The sequence below is a fragment of the Pogona vitticeps genome, chromosome 4 (assembly GCF_051106095.1).
Source record: "Pogona vitticeps strain Pit_001003342236 chromosome 4, PviZW2.1, whole genome shotgun sequence".
NCBI classification, from domain to species: domain Eukaryota; kingdom Metazoa; phylum Chordata; class Lepidosauria; order Squamata; family Agamidae; genus Pogona; species Pogona vitticeps.
In genome coordinates, this window is record NC_135786.1 from 235,074,481 (window position 1) to 235,093,185 (window position 18,705).

General features: G+C 46.6%; 1 protein-coding gene across 2 annotated transcripts in view; it reads right to left on the bottom strand.

Annotated features, from left to right (window-relative positions):
* The window catches only part of SLC45A4 (solute carrier family 45 member 4), a 157,999-nt gene extending 147,426 nt beyond the window's left edge, over positions 1-10,573 (bottom strand). Inside the window, exon 1 of one of the 2 annotated variants that reach the window (XM_072999399.2) lies at positions 10,157-10,573. The gene's annotated coding sequence lies outside the window, so the exon portion shown is untranslated. The remainder of the gene's footprint in view (positions 1-10,156) is intronic. The other variant, XM_072999400.2, reaches the window with a different exon arrangement.
* Between the last annotated feature and the right edge of the window lie 8,132 nt (positions 10,574-18,705).

Genomic DNA, 18,705 nt, shown 5'->3' on the forward strand with positions numbered 1-18,705 from the left:
GTACCCAAGTCCTGAGTTCCAAGCCCCAAGCCCAAGTCTCTATTTAAAAAAACAAGCTTTTCTTCCCCAGACAAAAAGAGGGGGGAGTGAGTGGGTCATGAGTTGAGTCCCAGTCATTAAAAACAACAACACTGAGTCAAGTTCCCAGCGCAACTTAAATCCAACTTGACAGCCAAGTCCTGCAACTCAGGTTCCTATCCCTGTTGGGGTGCACTCCCAGGAATCTCCCCGATGAAGTCAAACATTGGTCTGAAGCAGGCTCTCTAGTCTTAACTGAGAGGCACCTCATAATTTGAGACACTGATTGTAACTTATAGAAGGTGGGATTCGGATGGCAAGAAAAGTGCACGTCTGATCATATCAGAAAAGGTTGTATTGCTGGGAGCCATCTACTCTAAAATGATCTTTCTCTCTCTTGGGGAATGACTCCATCTCAGCCCCAAAAAAGACTACCCTAGTTACTGCACCCGAAAGGTCCAGCAAGGGGGAAGGAATCAAGGTTAGGGTGGATCACAAGTGTCCATATGCCATGGGATCACTGAGCAATAACTCACACCCACCCCAAGTGGTCTAAAATGCAAGCTATTTCCTTGTCTGAACACATCCTTAGTTTCGCAGTAAACCCAGTGCTAAAGAACCAACAATACTAAATTGAACAAACCACTAGTGGGTCTCTGTATAAGGCCGTGGAGGGCTTCACACGTCGGCGTCACCCAGCTGGGCCAAATATTATTTATTTATTTATTTAATTTATACCCCGCCTATCTGGCCCACCGGACCACTCTAGGCGGCTTCCAAATATAAAATCAAATAATAAAACATAGACAAATACATAATAATCAGACAAGAACAGCAGTAAAAATAACAAGGAAAAGTAAGAAAAAATCAAGAGTTGGCTGGAGGGAAGGCCTGAATAAACAGCCATGTTTTAAATTGGGTTTTAAAGGTGCCCAGCGTGGGGGCTGCATGAATCTCCGGAGGGAGATTGTTCCAGAGGCGAGGAGCCACCGCCGAGAAGGCCCGGTTTCGTGTCTTCTCCTTCCGGGCCTCTCTCAGCGTCAGGCTCCTCAGCCTCACCTCCTGACTCGCGCGGGTGATCCGGGTAGACCTTGTTGGGAGGAGGCGTTCCGCCAAATATCGAGGTCCTAAACCATTTAGGGCCTTATAAGTAAGCATTAAAACTTTGAAGTTGACATGGAAACAGATGGGCAGCCAATGCAATGCGGCCAGCGTTGGAGAGATGTGTTGATATTTTCTCACTCCTGTAAGGAGCCTGGCCGCCGCATTCTGCACCACCTGAAGTTTCCGTGTCAGCCTCAAAGGCAGCCCCACGTAGAGCGTGTTACAGTGATCTAATCTTGAGATTACGAGATTAATGTCCGATCACTGGCACAGAGACTGTTCTTTCTCTCCCCAAAGAGATCTACAGAAGCTCGGATGACGGTGAAGGTGTTAGTTGTCCAGTGAGAAGAAAACACGATGACGAGACCTTCTTATCATATCAGAATTTGAGGACATGCTGTAAATGGAAAGTACCCAGTAAAGCACTGGGACAATAATATACTGATTAGAGAGTTATGGGGAGCATCCACCCAACAAGCCTGTGTTTATCTTGTACACAAAGAGGTAACTGCCTTTCTCCTAGTCACTGTCTTCAGAATCCAGTATATATTATATAATCCATTTTACAGCTACAGCCATGTCGTCACAGGCTTATAGGGGTATTTACAACAGTGTTTACAAAAGTACTTGCACAAGCCAAACGGAGTCCACAAAACTGACTCTTCTCGTTTTGCCCTCCTCCTCCCCCCCCCCCCGATCATCTGTCTCTGATGGTGTCTGATAGATGTGTTCAGATCGCAGTGGGCTGTAGGCATCTAACATTTCTGGAAATCATGAAGCCAGGTGGTGAAGAGGTGGGGGACACTTTTCCTCTTAGGAAGAATGCACACGGGGGAGGGAATAAAACATGCTCACTATCAATGTTCAGAGCACACTTACACTTAACGTTACTGCTTTAGCAATACAAAATGCTTCATTTCTAGCAAAGCCCAGAATATTCCTGAGTTTCGGCTGAGTGCAAAGTCTCATTGGCAGAGTAACATGGAATTTGGGGCTGCTTGTGGACAAGCGGTGATCTCTGTGATGGAGACCCACATTCTGCTTGCAGGAGGAGTGCAAGCTGGCGTTTTTGCACTGGTAAAACTGGTAAAACTTCCCACTTAGCAGATGTCTGAAGCACATGGAGGTGGTATAATCAGACATGTTTAGCATCAAGTCAGAACCAACTAATAGTGATCCTAACAGGGCTTTGAAGGTAAGCAAGATATTTTAGGAGTGGTTTTACTAGTTCCACACCCTTTTTTTAAAAAAGAAATTAATCGGTAGAAAAAGAAAATTGCAAATAACAAAATTAAAACTAATATGCAAACTCAGTAGTAACTACACAGTATACACAATAAACATTTCCCAGCCGTGCCAACTCCCCCCTCGGGACGAGGTAACCAATAATATAATTTTGCAACTTTTCACCCCGTTCCTTTCCAAATAATACACTGATTCTTCAGCTGGCCTATACCTTTTCCCCTTCAACAAGGCACATTCAAAGTATAAAGTCCATACTTCTTTGAAATCAATAGACTTTACCATTCCATTTCTTCCTTTGGCGAGTTTCTATGGCTAAGCAGGGAATTTAAACCCAGGCCTCCTGAACAGAAATGGGCCCAGACTGCTAGTTTGGTAGTTCATCCTAGTTTGTTTACTGTCACAACAGATGCCCTGCCCCTTTGGGTGGGTGCCCACTCACAAACGATGCCCAGAGGAAGTGGGCCAGTGCAGCCGGGGTGCTGATTCTGAGTGCCCCCCCCCGCTGGAGGCGGGATGGGCTGCCAAACCACCCAACACCTGTAAACGTACCTGGACGAATTTCCAAACTGGAAGTTCATGCCCATCTTTAACCCCCGAATCCTTGTCCATCACTCTATCCTCTTATTGAGTATGGCTCAATAAGAAGCTGACGACATATACCAAGATCCAGGTCTCTAGAGCCTGTGTCCTGAGCACACTCCTGTCCTGCGGTGAGTCCTGGACCCTTTGTGCACGGCAGGAGAGGAAGCTGAACACGTTCTATATGCATTGCCTCCAACACATTTTTGGTATTTATTTATTTATTTATTTATTTATTTATTTATTTATTTATTTATTTATTTATTTATTTATTTATTTATTTATTTATATCCCGCCTATCTAGTCGATAGACCACTCTAGGCGGCTTACAACATGGGATACCACAATAAAAACAACAGAATTACATAAAAGAAAACTTTCAACAATTGGGTTAAAACATTAGGAAAGAAAAGAGAAGGGGATCAGGAATTAACTAGGAGGGAAGGCCTGCCGAAACATCAATGTTTTTAATTGCTTTTTGAAAATACCCAGCGAGGGGGCTGCGCGAATATCAGGGGGAAGGCTCCAGAGGCGAGGAGCCACCGCCGAGAAGGCCCGATTTCTTGTCTTTTCCTTCCGGGCCTCCCTCGGCGTTAGGCTCCTCAGCCTCACCTCCTGGCTCGCGCGAGTGACACGGGTAGATCTTGGTGGTAGAAGGCGTTCCTCCAAGTATCGAGGCCCTAAACCGTTTAGGGCTTTGTACGTAAGCATCAACACTTTGAAGTCGATGCGGAATCTGATGGGCAGGCAATGCAATGCGGCCAGAGTGGGTGAAATGTGTTGGAATTTTTTCACCCCACTGAGGAGTCTGGCCGCCGCATTCTGCACCACCTGAAGTTTCCACAACAGCCTCAAAGGCAGCCCCACGTAGAGCGCATTACAGTAGTCTAATCTTGAGATTACGAGCGCATGCACCAAAGTGGTGAGCGCCCCAACATCGATTTAGGGCCGCAGCTGGGCTACCCGCCTAAGATGGTAGAAGGCGGTTCGGACCACCGACGCCACCTGGGATTCCATAGTGAGCGCCGGGTCCAGATGGATCCCCAAGCTGCGGACCCCATCCTTAGCAGGAAGGGTCACCCCCCCAAAAGAGAGGGAGTTTCCCAAGTTCCCGACTGTGGGGGCACCCACCCTTAGTACCTCCGTCTTGTCCGGGTTCAGCCTCAGCCCGTTCTCCTGCATCCATTGCAGTACGGTCCCCAGGCAGCGCTGGAGGGACAGAACGGCATCTCCTGCGGAAGGTGGAAATGAGATGTAGAGCTGAGTATCATCAGCATACTGATGACACCGAGCTCCACACCCCCTGATGACCCCACCCAGCGGCTTCATATAGATGGTAAACAGCATTGGGGAGATGATCGACCCCTGTGGAACCCCGCAATTGAGATTCCACGGGGCCGAGACGCTCTCCCCAAGCTGCACTCTCTGGGGACGGTCCTCCAAGAAGGAGCGGAGCCAGGCCAGTGCAAGGCCCCCAATTCCCAACTCGGAGAGCCTCCCCAGGAGGATACCGTGGTCAATGGTATCAAAGGCCGCTGAGATGTCGAGGAGGACCAGCAGGGACACGTTGCCCCTGTCGGCCTCTCTCAGTAGGTCATCACACAGGGCGACCAATGCCGTTTCTGTGCCGTGGCGCGGCCTGAAGCCCGACTGAAACGGATCCAGGGCATCTGTTTCGTCCAGGTGCGCCTGAAGCTGGTCGGCCACCACCCTCTCCACCACCTTACTTAAGAAAGAAACATTGGCGACGGGCCTATAATTGCCAATTTCGTCCGCCGTCAAACTTGGTTTCTTCCTGATGGGCCTAATGAGTGTCTCCTTGAGAGCAGATGGAAATCTGCCCTCAAGGAAAGACCCATTAATTATTATCACTTGGCAGGACAAAGTTCCAAATAGAGTACTCCTAGAACGAGCTGGAAGTTTTAGCATTTAAACATTACTGAAACAGCAACATCTATGTTGGCTTGGGCATGTTGTGAGAATGGTTGATGGTCGGTTTCCAAAAGATCTCCTGTATGGAGAATTAGCGCAGGGAAATTGCCCCAGAGGGAGACCACAGCTTCAATACAAGGACATCTGCAAGCGGGATCTGAAGGCCTTAGGAATGGATCTCAACAGATGGGAAATCCTGACATCTGAGCGTTCAGCCTGGAGGCAGGCGGTGCATCACGGCCTCTCCCAAGTTGAAGAGACCCTTGTCCAGCAGGCTGAGGCAAAGAGGAAGTCACAAAAGCAGCATAATCAGGGAGCTGATTGGATTTTTCTTCAGTGTGGAAGGGATTGTCACTCTCAAGTTGGCCTTCTCAGCCACACTAGACGCTGTTTCAAGTCCTCGATACAGAGCACATTACCATAGTCTTTCGAGACTGAAGGATGCCATCGACTCTATCCTCTACCCCCACACCAGGCATCTCCGAAACTAACATATTTAGGATTTTTTAAAATGTGAAAACTTTGTATAAGCAAAATTGTGAATATACCACATATTGGCATAGGGTCACACGCAACGTTTGCACTATATATAGTTCCCAGGGATGTATAACCCATCTCCCTAGAATCTCTCACGACTCCCTGCTAACCCCATGTTCCCCTTCTTTTTAAAAATTTTTTTTGTCAAAACACCTCATAAGGTCCCCGGGTGCCCTCTAGAGCAGTGGTCCCCAAGCTTGGGTCTCCAGATGTTCTTGGACTTCAACTCCCAGAAATCCTGGCCAGCAGAGGTAGTGGTGAAGGGTTCTGGGAGTTGTAGTCCAAGAACATCTGGAGGCCCAAGGTTGGGGACCACTGCTCTAGAGGTTGTAGAAGCCAATATTTCCTGAGTGGCCCAGCAATTTTTATTATTTAATTATTTTTGGTCACTAGGGGGCTCCTTTCAATAGCCCTGCTTTCATTTTTGTTAAAAAAACACACCCCACCAAAACGCTATTGCTGGATGAGGCGTAACCTTCTAAGTGGCCGGGATGGGGGTGTGTGATCTCGGGAACTCTCGACGCTGCCGATTTCCTCCCCTGTACTAAGGACAGAGCTGAACACAACATTCACAAGCATCAAAGAGCTACCCCCCCCATGCTCTTCTCATGAAGGCTGCAGCGTCTGCCTGGTGCCGAAACACATCTTGCATCCAAGCCCTGTGGGGACGTCTACACCTACACACAGGAGTCATTGTTTTCTGAATCTGCAAACGGATTTACATCCCAGTTTTAGACTATAGAGTTCTTGGCATTTTAAGTGAATAAAACCTTGTCTTTCAAAGCATTTCGCCTATTCCAGATGGAGCTGGGGAGATTGGTCAAATTATTTTCTCGATTTTTCCATATGGGAAGGTTCAGATTTTAATTCTTGTTCAGCTCCGAGTAAATCATCAGACTTGCGCGGTTTAGAAATAGGAGTGATATTTATTGCATTACTTAACCAAAAAAACAAAAAAAAACCTGTGTCTGCAGACGTATTCCAACCTTTTTTCCCCTCCAACAACAGGTCGGACAGGGGTTTCCATTCTTCAGCCTTAAAAGGGTTTCCCCCTTGGACATCCCACGGTCCCGGACAGTCCATAGCACCTCCCCGGCTTAGTACCTGTCCGGTCTCCCCCTCCAGTAAGGGGACTGTGTCCTCGTCTCGGTCTTCCAGCCAGGCCAATTCTCTGGAGGCGGTGGGAACCTGCCAGGGTCCCTAAGCTCTCCCCTCATTGGCATCTCCCTCACCCTCCATTCTATCCTCTCTCTTATTTCTCTTTCTACCATGTCCTTTTCCTCTTTCAACTTCCTCCTCCACTCTTTAGTCTCTCTCTCACCCTAATATGAAGGCTTTGGGCTACTCTCTCTCCTCCTCCTGGCAACCGCCTCTTCCTTGGGTATTCTTAGCTTTTCCACCTTCCCCGTCCACGGGTCCTCTATCCAGAACCATTCCCAGGCTGGTGGTAACTCCTCCTCGCCCTGCTTTATATCTGCCAGACCAGCCTCCACCTCCTCCCGCCGAGATTGGGAGGAATCGAACTCCCTACCTTTGGCTCTGGAGCCAGAAGCTAAAACCACGGAACTGTTCATGAGGACAGGCGATCTATCCTGGGCCTTCAGAAAGGGGGTGCCACCATATCTTCAGGGAAGCCATGTGTGGGGGCAGTCCCACAAAAAGGGTGTACAGAGCCTACCTGGGCATAAAGCAAAACTTTTACAAGGCGCGTCTGTTATCCTCGCTGAGATGTTCAGTCACCGCTCCTGTGTGTGCATAGGGGTGGGAACATTGTTGTATGTCACTGAGATCATAACTACACCTCTTATCGCCAAGGATTATGGCGAACATGGAGATGTTCCAGTAAAATAGGTTTCATGCATTAAAATAGCAGAGTGACTTATGGATATAGCGATGATCCCCCTCCCCCTTTCAGCCTCTGTTTTGCCAACTTTGGAGACGGGAAGTGCATTCTCAACTGGCAACCCTCTTTTTCTGGAAGGCCCTGCAAGACAAGAGGCAGCCAAGGAGATGCTCGCCAGTTCTTCACACACACACCCTTCCTGCTTTGCTCAGGAATTTGGTACATTACCACTTTGCCTTCTTAGCAAGGAGACGAAAGATCACTTGAGATGCCCTCTCACTGGGTGGAAGAGCTTGCCCAATGGGCAGTTTCTCCCAGGAATCATCTGTAGGATTGGGGCAGATGGTCTCTCTCTCTCTCTCTCTCTCCCTCCATGTGTGTGTGTGTGTGTGTGTGTGTGTGTGTGTGTGTTCCCTGCCCTACTAGTGGTAAGGCCACTATTCTGGGATGGCATACAAATGACATAACAGAAACATACAAAAGCAATAATAAAATTAACAGCAGACAACCTTGAAAAGCATCATAAGCTCTCAAAATTAGCATTGCTAATACTAAAAGCAACTCTTAAGAAGAAGAAAAATTAAATACACAATAGAATAACCATAGGTGGCAGACTATAGCAAGTACACAGGCAGGAGAGAAAGGGGGGAAAAGTCATAAGAGAAAAGGAAACAAGAGAAGGTACCAACGAGGATAGTTTTCCAACAAAAATCAGCAAGCGTTGTTCTTGGGAGTGTGCTTCTAACCCTTATCCTTCCTAATGCCATTTATTTTTTTTGTCCCCTCTAATGTGATGAATTGCAATTTAATATGTATAGTATATGGTTCACTTTAAAAAATGGCATGGATATATTCTCCATTTGGGAGGGACACTGAAATTTTCAGTGCATTCAGCAAATACGACAGGTGTACATGAATTCCCTTAAACCTAGCCGCACTGCTAACCTTACAGTCAATTGCCCAGTACACTGGGGTTCTGGTGGGGTCAGAAAATGCACCAGGAAAATATCCTGGTGCATGTTCACCAGATAGGTTATACGATTAAAACAGCAACTCAATTAAAGGCATATCAAACTTCTCACTCGGCAACTGTGATACATTTTATATGGGGTTGCCCTTAGTCTGAGATGTAGCTGTGTGGTTTCTGATGGGAGCTAGTCATGATGATCATCTTAGAACTTTTGGATCAGGAAGGAAACCTATGAGTCTGGCTCCTTGCCAGGAGGAACAGTGGGGAATTGAACTCCCAAACTCTGGCACCACAGTCAGAGACTTAAACCACTAAGCTATCCAGCTATCCTTTCCAATCACATCTCCTTGATCCATGATGGGCTTCCTTTTGTTCTGGTCTGTTCTTAGGTTCGGTTCGAGGTGCTAGCTTTGACCTTCAAAGCTCTAAAGGATTTTGGATCAGAACATCTTGGAACCTGCCCAACCCATCTCTTGTCCTGTTCAGGATTTTCCCAAGTTCTGCCACCAACAGAGGTCACGCGGGAAGGTATGTGGAGCAGGGCCTCCTCTGCTGTGGGCCCTAGAATTGGATATAGATCCCTAACAGAAGGATGCTTGGTTCTCTTGCTGACTGTTTTCAAGTGGGCAGTGAAGGTGGTTGTTACAGGCTTTTTATGACTCCAAACGCTGTCATTTGCGCCATTGATTTAGTTCTCTGTTTTATTTCCTGCGGTGCATTTTATTGCCTTTTCATTTTGGACTCTTTTCAAGACATTCAAACAATTTGCAAACCACGGCAAGAAAGTAGCATAATAATAAGGTTTTAGTGGTGGACAATTCTGGAGCTTGGGGGGGGGGAATCCATTTTAGATCACAACTTCCCGAAGGGGGGGGATTTTGGTCCAAATGCTGGATCATTCCACTTCCGCTGTTTTGACAAACCGGATTTAGCGGGGGATTTCAATTCTGGTAGGGTATGAGAACACACAGAGCAAGCAATGGAATTAATCAGGATTTGATCGAGTTTCTGCAGCCCTATCTACATATAATTAATTATAATTCAAATTCATTGCCATTTGGACTTAGGGCAACCCGTCCCAGGGTTTTCTAGGTAGAGAATACACAGAAGTGGTTCCCCCCCTTGCCTTCTCCTTGGAGGCACCCTTCGGAGGGTGCAGCTGGCCCAAGGTCACCCAGGCTGGCTCTTCTCCTGGGAGACCCAGCGGGTGGAATCAAACTCCTAACCTCTGGCCCCGCAGCCGGAGACCTAAACTACCAAGCTATCCAAGCAGCCTATCTACCTATACCGAATAAGTAAAAGCATCTTCCCCATGGGGCTTCCGGAGGGGGGACCCCTGAAACTTGCCACTCAATGATGAGAACAACTATCATCCTCTCCTTCTCTTTGGCACCCCTATCACCAAACAGGCTCTTTGGGCCCTGGTGACTTGAATCCCGGCTCAGCATCCCTCTCTCAAGACACACCTGGAAACCCCCCCCCCAATTTTTTTTCACAACTGGCACAAACACACCCTATGTGTGCCCCCCCAAAATTCTGGGGGTTTGACCTTGCTTGGTTCGCGTTGAACACCCCCTTCCTCGCCAGAGCCTTGGCCTCCTTCCACTAACACACACACACACACCCGCACACATACACACACACCCGCAGTTACACAACCTCCAGAAGGAACGAGGCCGCCCTGCGTCGCCGGCGGACCCCCTGGAAGACCGCGCCGCGGTACTCGGAGCCCCGGGGTTCTCTGGAGCTGCTCCTTTCGGCCAGATGTTTTCCCTTTCCCCCCTTTTTTGGCAGGTGGGACAGGGACGCACGCTCAGCCTAGGGAGGGGAGGTGGTGGATCCAATCCTGCCCCCTCCCGCCCTCCCCTCTATCCGGCCCCAGGTAAAGATGCTCTAAAGAAGAAGCCGCCTTGGAGGAAGGGACTCACCTTTCTTCGCTTTTCTGTCCCTGTTCAGGAGGACCCGCGGCTGCATCTCTTTGCATCACCCTGAGCTGCGGGACTTAGAAAGACGACGGCACCCCCCCCCACACACACACGCCAGATCCCTCCCCCAGATTCCCCGATCGCCTCTTGAAGGGCACGTTTGAAAGTTCTCGCAGACGCAGAGATCCGCTCTGGAGGCGACCGGCAGGTCTCTCCATCGGGAGATGCTCCCCTCTCTAGTCCTCCCCCCCATCCTAGCTCTCCGCCCCCCCCCCCGTTCGCTGATGGATGAAATCAGCAGCACAATATTAGTTTTTTTTTTTAAAAAATAATTGCTGGCTAAATATATAATGGACGTGCGTTGACCCCCGGAAGGGGCATCTACACTTAAAGGACTGCTCAGAGGTTGGAAAGCATTTCGGAGGGAAGGACTACAAACCCCACAATCCTCCAGACAACAGGGCCCCTGAGGATTTTCCTGCCCTACGATGATTTTTCCTGGAACCAAGGAGCTGAGTTGGCTGTTGGAGAAACGCCTCTTGACCAGGGTCGTGGGGAGCCCTTAGGTAAAGCCTGTGTCCTGAGCATACTCCTCTTCTGCAGTGAGTCCTGGACCCTTTGTGCACGGCAGGAGAGGAAGCTGAACACCTTCCCTATGCGTTGTCTCCAACGCATTTTTGGTATCACCTGGCAGGAATGAGCTGGAATTTTTAGCATGTATACATTACTGAAACAGCGACATTTACGTTGGCTTGGGCATGTTGTGAGAATGGCTGAGGGTCGGATTCCAAAGGATCTCCTGTATGGAGAATTAGTGCAGGGAAATTGCTCCAGAGGGAGACCACAGCTGCAATACAAGGAGATCTGCAAGCGGGATCTGAAGGATTTAGGAATAGACCTCAACAGATGGGAAACCCTGACCTCTGAGCGTTCAGCCTGGAGGCAGGCGGTGCATCATGGCCTCTCCCAATTTGAAGAGACCCTTGTCCAGCAGGCCAAGGTGAAGAAGCAGTCCCTAAAGCAGCAAAATCAAGGAGCTGGACAGGGGACAGATTGTATTTGTCTTCAGAGTGGATGGGATTGTCACTCTCAAATTGCCCTTCTCAGCCACACTAGACGCTTTTCCAAGACCTCTATTCAGAGCACGTTCCCCTAGTCTCTCGAGACTGAAGGATGCCTAATTTATTACTTTTTTCAACTTCTGCACCTCCCCATCTGCACAGACATTATCTGGTCAATTCACAGCCCTCCTGCAAGGCGAGAATGGTGGGAGGGAATTGAATTAAAGAAATAAATAAGTAACTCAAGACAGCCAATAAATAGGGGGCCTCTGTTGCTACTCCACCAACCTGGAGCAAGCAAAATGTTTCTGGTCAGCTCTAACCTTAGCCTTCATCCAAATATTGTCCTTTTAATGATGGAACACCCCTGGGGTCCCTTTAAGGAGAAAGGTGGGGTGAAAATATTTTAAATAAAATAAACTGAAGCTTTTTATTGGGTTCAATGAGAAACGGTGAGATTATAGTTTTTGTAAAAAAAATCAGTCAATTGAAAGTCAAAACAAAACCAGCTCTCTTTAGCCGATAAAAACAAAACAAAAATGACATGGAAGCCGTGTCATTAGGAGGATGAGTTATCCTGATTAATTAACACGTGTAGAGTGGTCGTAAGACCAGATGGGCGGGGTACAAATAAAATAAATAAATAAATATCTCCCCTTGCCTTGAAGGAGTTCAAGATTGTGTATATGGTTTATTTATTTATTTAAAATATGTTTTCCTCTTGCTTTTCCCTTTTAAAAAGGACCCAAGGAGCCTCGTGGCGCAGTGGTTAAAACGCTGTACTGCAGCTAAAACTGTGCTCACGACCTGGGGTTCAAATCCCAGGTAGCCGACTCAAGGTTGACTCAGCCTTCCATCCTTCCGAGGTCGGTAAAATGAGTACCCAGCTTACTGGGGGGGCAATGTGTAGCCTGTATAATTAAAAAATTGTAAACCGCCCGGAGAGTGCTTGTAGCGCTATGGGGCGGTATATAAGTCCAATAAATAAATAAATAAATAAATATAAATAAATAAATAAATTACATCATTAAAAGACAATATTTAAAGCCGGGAGGGGGGAGATAATATATAAATATGAAGATCAAACAAATACCATTCTGGTAAATAAAGGCACAAGAGAGCATTATTAGGTCAAAGTTACCAACTAGGTTTAATGGCCATTTGGTGGTTTCAGCATGGTCCTGGCTGGGTGTGCTAAGCACTATACCTCGTTGGCTTTAGGGGAATCTGAAAGGGCTGATAGTAAATTTGTCTGTGTGTATGCTCGGAGCAAGGGGGATGTGGTGGCGCTGCAGGTTAAACCACAAAAGCCTCTGTGCTGCAAGGTCAGAAGACCAGCCGTCATAAGATCGAATCCACGTGACAGAGTGAGCTCCCGTCGCTCGTCCCAGCTCCTGCCAACCTATCCGTTCAAAAGCATGTAAAAATGTGAGTAGATAAATAGGTACCACCTTGGTGGGAAGGTCACAGCGTTCCATGTCTAGTCGCCCTGGCCACGTGATCACGGAAACGGTATTCGGACAAAAACGCTGGCTCTACAGCTTGGAAACGGGGATGGGCACTGCCCCCTAGAGTCAGACATGACTGGACTAAATGTCAAGGGGAACCTTTACCTTTACCTATGCTGGGAGCAGGTGGGAATCTCACTCCAGGGCTGACAAGAGACATCTTATTACCCAAATGTGTGATCACACTGGGAAAGAGGTCAAAATTTGAACCTCTAGTGGATCGGTCTAGTGCAATCTCTTTCACAATGATCAAATGAGACATGAAGAAACGTGCTCCAACCCTGCACTGGGTAGTTTTAGCCGAATTGTAAGGCTTCTGTTTTGGGGGGCTGGAGTGGAGTGATTCACCGGGAGACGGTAGGATTGCTTTAAAGGAGGTTGGTCCCATGAAAGCCATGCTTTTGGGTGCAATCATGCATGTGTTTTTGTAGCCCTTTGAAAACATTGCAGCTGAATTGTTACAGGGGGGTGGTTACAAGGATCACACAGCCCCCTATTACAGCAGCTCCACTGGCAGCTGACCTGTTTCCAGATTGAATTCAGGGTGTTGATTCTAACCCATAAAGCCCTAAATGGCCTGGATCCAAGCTTTCTCAAAGGCCGTGTCTCCCATTATGAGCTGGCTCCGATGTTATGAACCTCTGGAGAGGCTTTTATCTCATTCCTGCCAACTTCCTGGGCATGTCTGATGGGAAGACAGGAAAGGGCCTTCTCTGTTGCTGGTCCCAGACTTTGGAACTCCCTCCCACTGGAAGCCAGACTGGCCTCATTATTGCTGTCCTTCCACAAGCAGGTGAAGACTGCTCTTCAGGCAGGCTTTCCCTTGGTGGCAGACTGTCTAAGAGAAGCTCAACATGGGATGGTTTGCATTTTTGCCGTTTTTAATTCTGTTTTAATAACGTTGTTACCTAACATGTTTAATATAATTATGATTATATAATTCATTTAAATTGTTTAAATAAGTGGCAACCAACTGGCAAATCTCCTTCGATTTGGATTCCTGCCTTGAGCAGGGGGTTGGACCTGATGGCCTTCCAGCTCAATGCTTCGATGGTTTCTATGACTGCTTTTAGCTTTTAGTGCTGCGTTTTTAGTGATATAAGGTCCCTTGGGTCTCTTTTTTTAAATAGAAAAGGCAGGGTAAAAGTATTTTAAACAAAGAAAGAAAGAAACAAATAAATAAGGGATTCTGAGAAGTCTAGCACAAAAAAAGGTGCCTTTCCTGGCGTCGTTCACCCTGTTGGTTGGAAAGGGTGGGAGCTTCAGTCCAGCCCAGCTGGAGCGCACCGCATGGTGGAAGACTCTTCTAAAGCTAGTTAAGGTCGATCCAACCCAGCATTCTGTTCCCAGCAGTGTAAAGCCAGATGCTTCTGGAAACTCATCAGAGCATGAGAGTGTCGGCAATTCTCTGTTTTCTATCCCTTGTTGCTGCTGTTCAGATGTTCCCAGCTCTGCAGGCAAAGTGGTCTCCCCCTTCGGGCAAGAATAATAGAATTATACAATCGTAGAATAATGGAGTTGGAAGGGGGCCCTCTAAGGCCATTGCGTCCAACTCTCTGGTCAAAGCAAGAATCCAAATCAAAGCAGATCTGACAGAGAGTGGTCCCATTTTCTCTTGAAAGCCTCCAGCGTTGGAACGCTCACCACCTCCCATGGTCATTGGTTCCATTGTTGTACTGCTCTAACAGGACATTTTTCCTGATATTCAACCGAAATCTGGCTTCTTGTAGCTTCATCCCATGTCCTGCACTCTGGGATGATTAAGAACAGATCCTGCCCCTCCTCTGTAGGACTACCTTTCAAATACAGTGGTGCCTCGCTTAACGAGCGCACCGTACAACGACGAAATCGCATAGCGATCCCTCAACATTTTTTAGATAGGGCAAAATTCGCTTTGCGAAGATCGGTAAGCATTTCGCCCGGAAATGGCCCAAAATGGCCACGCGCAGTGTTTTCGCGCCCTCGTTAAGCGAGGGGAGGGTGCGAAAATGGCTGCCGGCCATTAAGAAGCATCGCTGAACGGTGAGTATTCGGCCCATTTGGAACGCATTAAACCATGTATAATGCGTTCCAATGGAATTCCCTGCCCCGTTCAACGATGCTTCAGCATAGCGAAGGTTAATCCGGAACGGATTAACCTTGCTATGCGAGGCACCACTGTACTTGAAAAGTGCTATCCTATCTACCCTCAGTTTTATTTTCTCCAGTCTGAATATGCCCAGTTCTTTCAGTCTTTCCTCCTCGGGTTACCCCCCCCTGCCCCCAGTCCCTTGATCATCTTTGTTGCCTTCCTCTGAACTTGCTCCAGTTTGTTGGCATTCTTCTTCAAGTGCAATGTCCAGAACTGGACACAGCGCACAAGATGAGGCCCAAGCAGTGTCTTAATAGATGGAAACTAGTACAGTGGGGTCTCTACTTAAAAACATCCCTTAAGAACAATTCCACTTAAGAACAGCTCCATTTGCTAAATTTTGCTTCTACTTGAGAACAAAAATCCAGATAAGAACAGGAAAAAAAAAACTTTCCTGCTCTTTTTTTAACCTTAGGTCATCTTAGGTTAAAAAAGTTCTCCCCCTAGTGGTAGAGTACGTATTAACCAGCTTTGCATTAGTTCCTATGGGAACTAATGCTTCAATGTACGAACGCACCTCTACATAAAAAAAACAGCCAGAACAGATTAATTGGTTTTCAGTCCATTGCTTCAAAATTAGCTTCGTCAGAAGTGCTTTTAACACTGTTCCCTGACCTAAGGGGAAAAAAAAAAACATCCCCCTCTAGTGGTAGAAGGCGGAATAGCAGCTTCCCATTAGTTTCTATGGACGGAAAAGAGCAGATACGGATTAAATGGTTTTCAATGCATTCCTATGGGAAATGCAGATTCTACATAAGAACTTTTCCACTTGAGAACCACCTTCCAATACGGATAAAGTTCTTAAGTAGAGACCCCACTGTACCTCAAAGGATTTGGAGACTATATTTCTGTTAACGAATCCTAAAATTGCATTTGCCTTTTTTGCAGCCACATCACACTGTTGGCTCATATTCGGCCAGCCATATTGATCTACAACAATTCTAAGATCCTTCTCGCTCACAGTATTACTGAGCCAAGTACCCCTCAATTTTCAGCTTTTCCTGAAGTGCAGCCAGGCAGATAGTTCTGGATATTTACATTCTTAACTTCGAGGCAACAGCCTTTGACTTTGATCTGTTCCATGAAACAGGTACTTAGAGATATAATATGGCATGGGCCACCTCTGATCCTTTTAGAGCAACCGGTCATGTCACATCCATTTAATTTTCACTCCAGTGTCTTTAAATTCTCTGAGTCAGCTCAGTTGAGAGAGGACTGAAGGTAGAGTTGTTTCCTCACTGATCGATAAGCACCTGCCAAACCAGATTTGCTTCTGGACGATGACATCTGCTAAAGAACAGCTGCACATTCCCTAGTAGAACATGAACAATATACTCACAGGGCATGTTAAACCATGATCCAGCGGCCATTTCTCCATCGGTGCACAAGGAGGAGCGGCCGGCCTCCTTTCTTCCTATCCCAGATGACACATTCTTTGCATTTATTCGGTTGATTTGTCAGCACCCCAGGCGTGAAATATTAAAAGCATTAGGAGGTTGGCTGAAGTCTACTTTGAATAGCTGAATGCTACAACTGGCTTTGGAATGAATATACATTGGAAAATCTTTGAGCATGAAAGGGGTGCTAGGCATCTCGGAAAGAAGTTGGTTAACTCTTTTACTGTACCAACATACAATTCCTATGATTATTTGTGAGTGTAATGGGAATAATCTCAAATGAAACTGAGATTAAGTTTTAAGAATAACAAAACAACAAAAGCACAGTTTGGCAAGGATGGGCTCCTGGACTACAGCTCACAGAATTCCCCAGTGGCCATCTTCAATCGCAGTGACAGATCATCTCCCCCCCCCATCACAACAATACACCCATAACAAAAAAAAACCCTCTGATCACCAGAATGATGATAATATGGTGACAATATTACAATGACAATAAATTATTATTATTATTATTATTATTATTATTATTATTATTATTATTATTATTATTATTATTATTATTATTATCATCATCATCATCATCATCATCATCATCATCATCATCATCATCATCATCATCATCATCATCATCATCACCCCATCTCCTAAAAAGGACAAAAAGCTGACCCCACAGCTACAACTACTCAACTATCCCACACACTGCAGCAGAACACAGACAGAGTTCTGATTCCTGTCCTCTGAAGATGCCAGGCACAGAGTCTGGCGAAATGTTGGGAAGAAAAGCTTTCGGAACATGGCCAAACAACCTGAAAAACCTACAACAACAACCCTATGCGTACAGTTTGACCCTTTTATGAAGGGCTCCTTTAAACCATTCCACCCAGTGACTGCAGCAGTGAGGCAGGGCAGCAGGTGGGAAACTGGCTGCCATTGAATCCTCTCCTTTCCAAACCTGGTGCTTGTTTTCCTCTTCCTCCACTTTCCCTCTGCCACCCACTTTTAAAAGAGTGCCATTGTTCTAGTAAACCAAGAGGGGAAAGGAGCAAGGACCTAGTTAGGAGGAAATTAGTAATGAGTTGTTGCGGTAGCTCTGATGTAGCCATGCCTGCTTCAGATCTAGATGGCCACAGCAGGGCTACCTTAACAAATAAGGCTGATTGCCAATTTCCTCCTTTCTCTCTCTCTGCTGATTCCTGTATAGTTGGCTAAAGTGAATTCACACAGGGAAACCTAGCTGCCTAGATCTCTTCTTATTTTCTCCCATATGTAGTTGCAAGTGGTGGGGTTTTCATTTGTTTGTTTGTTTGTTTGTTTGTTTTGGGTGCTGATGAATTACCTTCAGAATCTTCTTTCTTAGGGATCACCCACACATCCTGTTTGCGTCCATGAAAGAGGTGCTTCCATTTCTTATGGATTCCAATTACTGGAGACTAAAATTGATCCCCTCCACTTCCTTTCTATTTCAGAATTGTTTTTCTTTACTGGGAAATGTGATCTCTGTCTGTCTGTCTGTCTGTCTGTCTGTCTGTCTGTCTGTCTGTCTGTCTGTCTGTCTGTCTGTCTGTCAGCTGGGGGTTCATTCTAAATGTGTCAGCCTTGTCTCGTATTTCTATCTGAGCCCCTCTGACATCAGCTGTGATGTCATCTGTGGGCATGCCTTACTTCTACGAGGACCTCATGAGTAGTACTATAAGGGACTAGCATTCATCAAACTCGTTTTTTTTTACAGGTGCCACGCCCCTTTAAGGTGGGACTTCCGGGTCAGGCATCGACCCCCATGCTGTGGAAGGGAAAGAGATGATGGATGGAGATGGGGCAGAGAATGGGGAGGGCCTGAGGAGGGAGGAGGGGGATTGCTGGGAGGAAGAAGCAAGGGGATGCCCTGTGGTATAGCAGTTCAATTTGGAAGAATCCAGATGGCATTCAAGGAAAAATTAAAAGAGGTGCGGAAGCTTGGAGTGTCTGGTTCTGGATCTCTCTGTAATGATGGATACCCTTCCAACTTGTTTCAGGCCAGGCCACACAATTTGTGTGGATGTACCCTAAGGGATAATTCTTTGGTGCTTAGCTTGATGGCATGAAATAAAAAAACTTTGATACTTTTTTTCCCAGTCTGTGGGTGGAGGATTGCAACCACCAAGGTCAGAACCGAAGTGCAGAAAGTACAGACAATGGCAATGACCTTTAATAAGCAAAGAGCTGGTGATAATACAGATATCCTTGCATGGAGAGGTTCTATTAAACTTTTAAATGTGATTAAAAAGCTTTCATCGGGATTTGAGCCGTAGCAGAGAGGTCTGAATATCTTGATAAATTCGGGGAAGGGTCTGTTGTTATGGGAATTATCACTTTTTTTGTATATCTTGGGGTCCCGCTGATTACAGTCATCCGCCAAGTCAATGAAGCATAGCTGCCAGCACTCCACGAACATTTTATGAAGTATCTGGTGCAA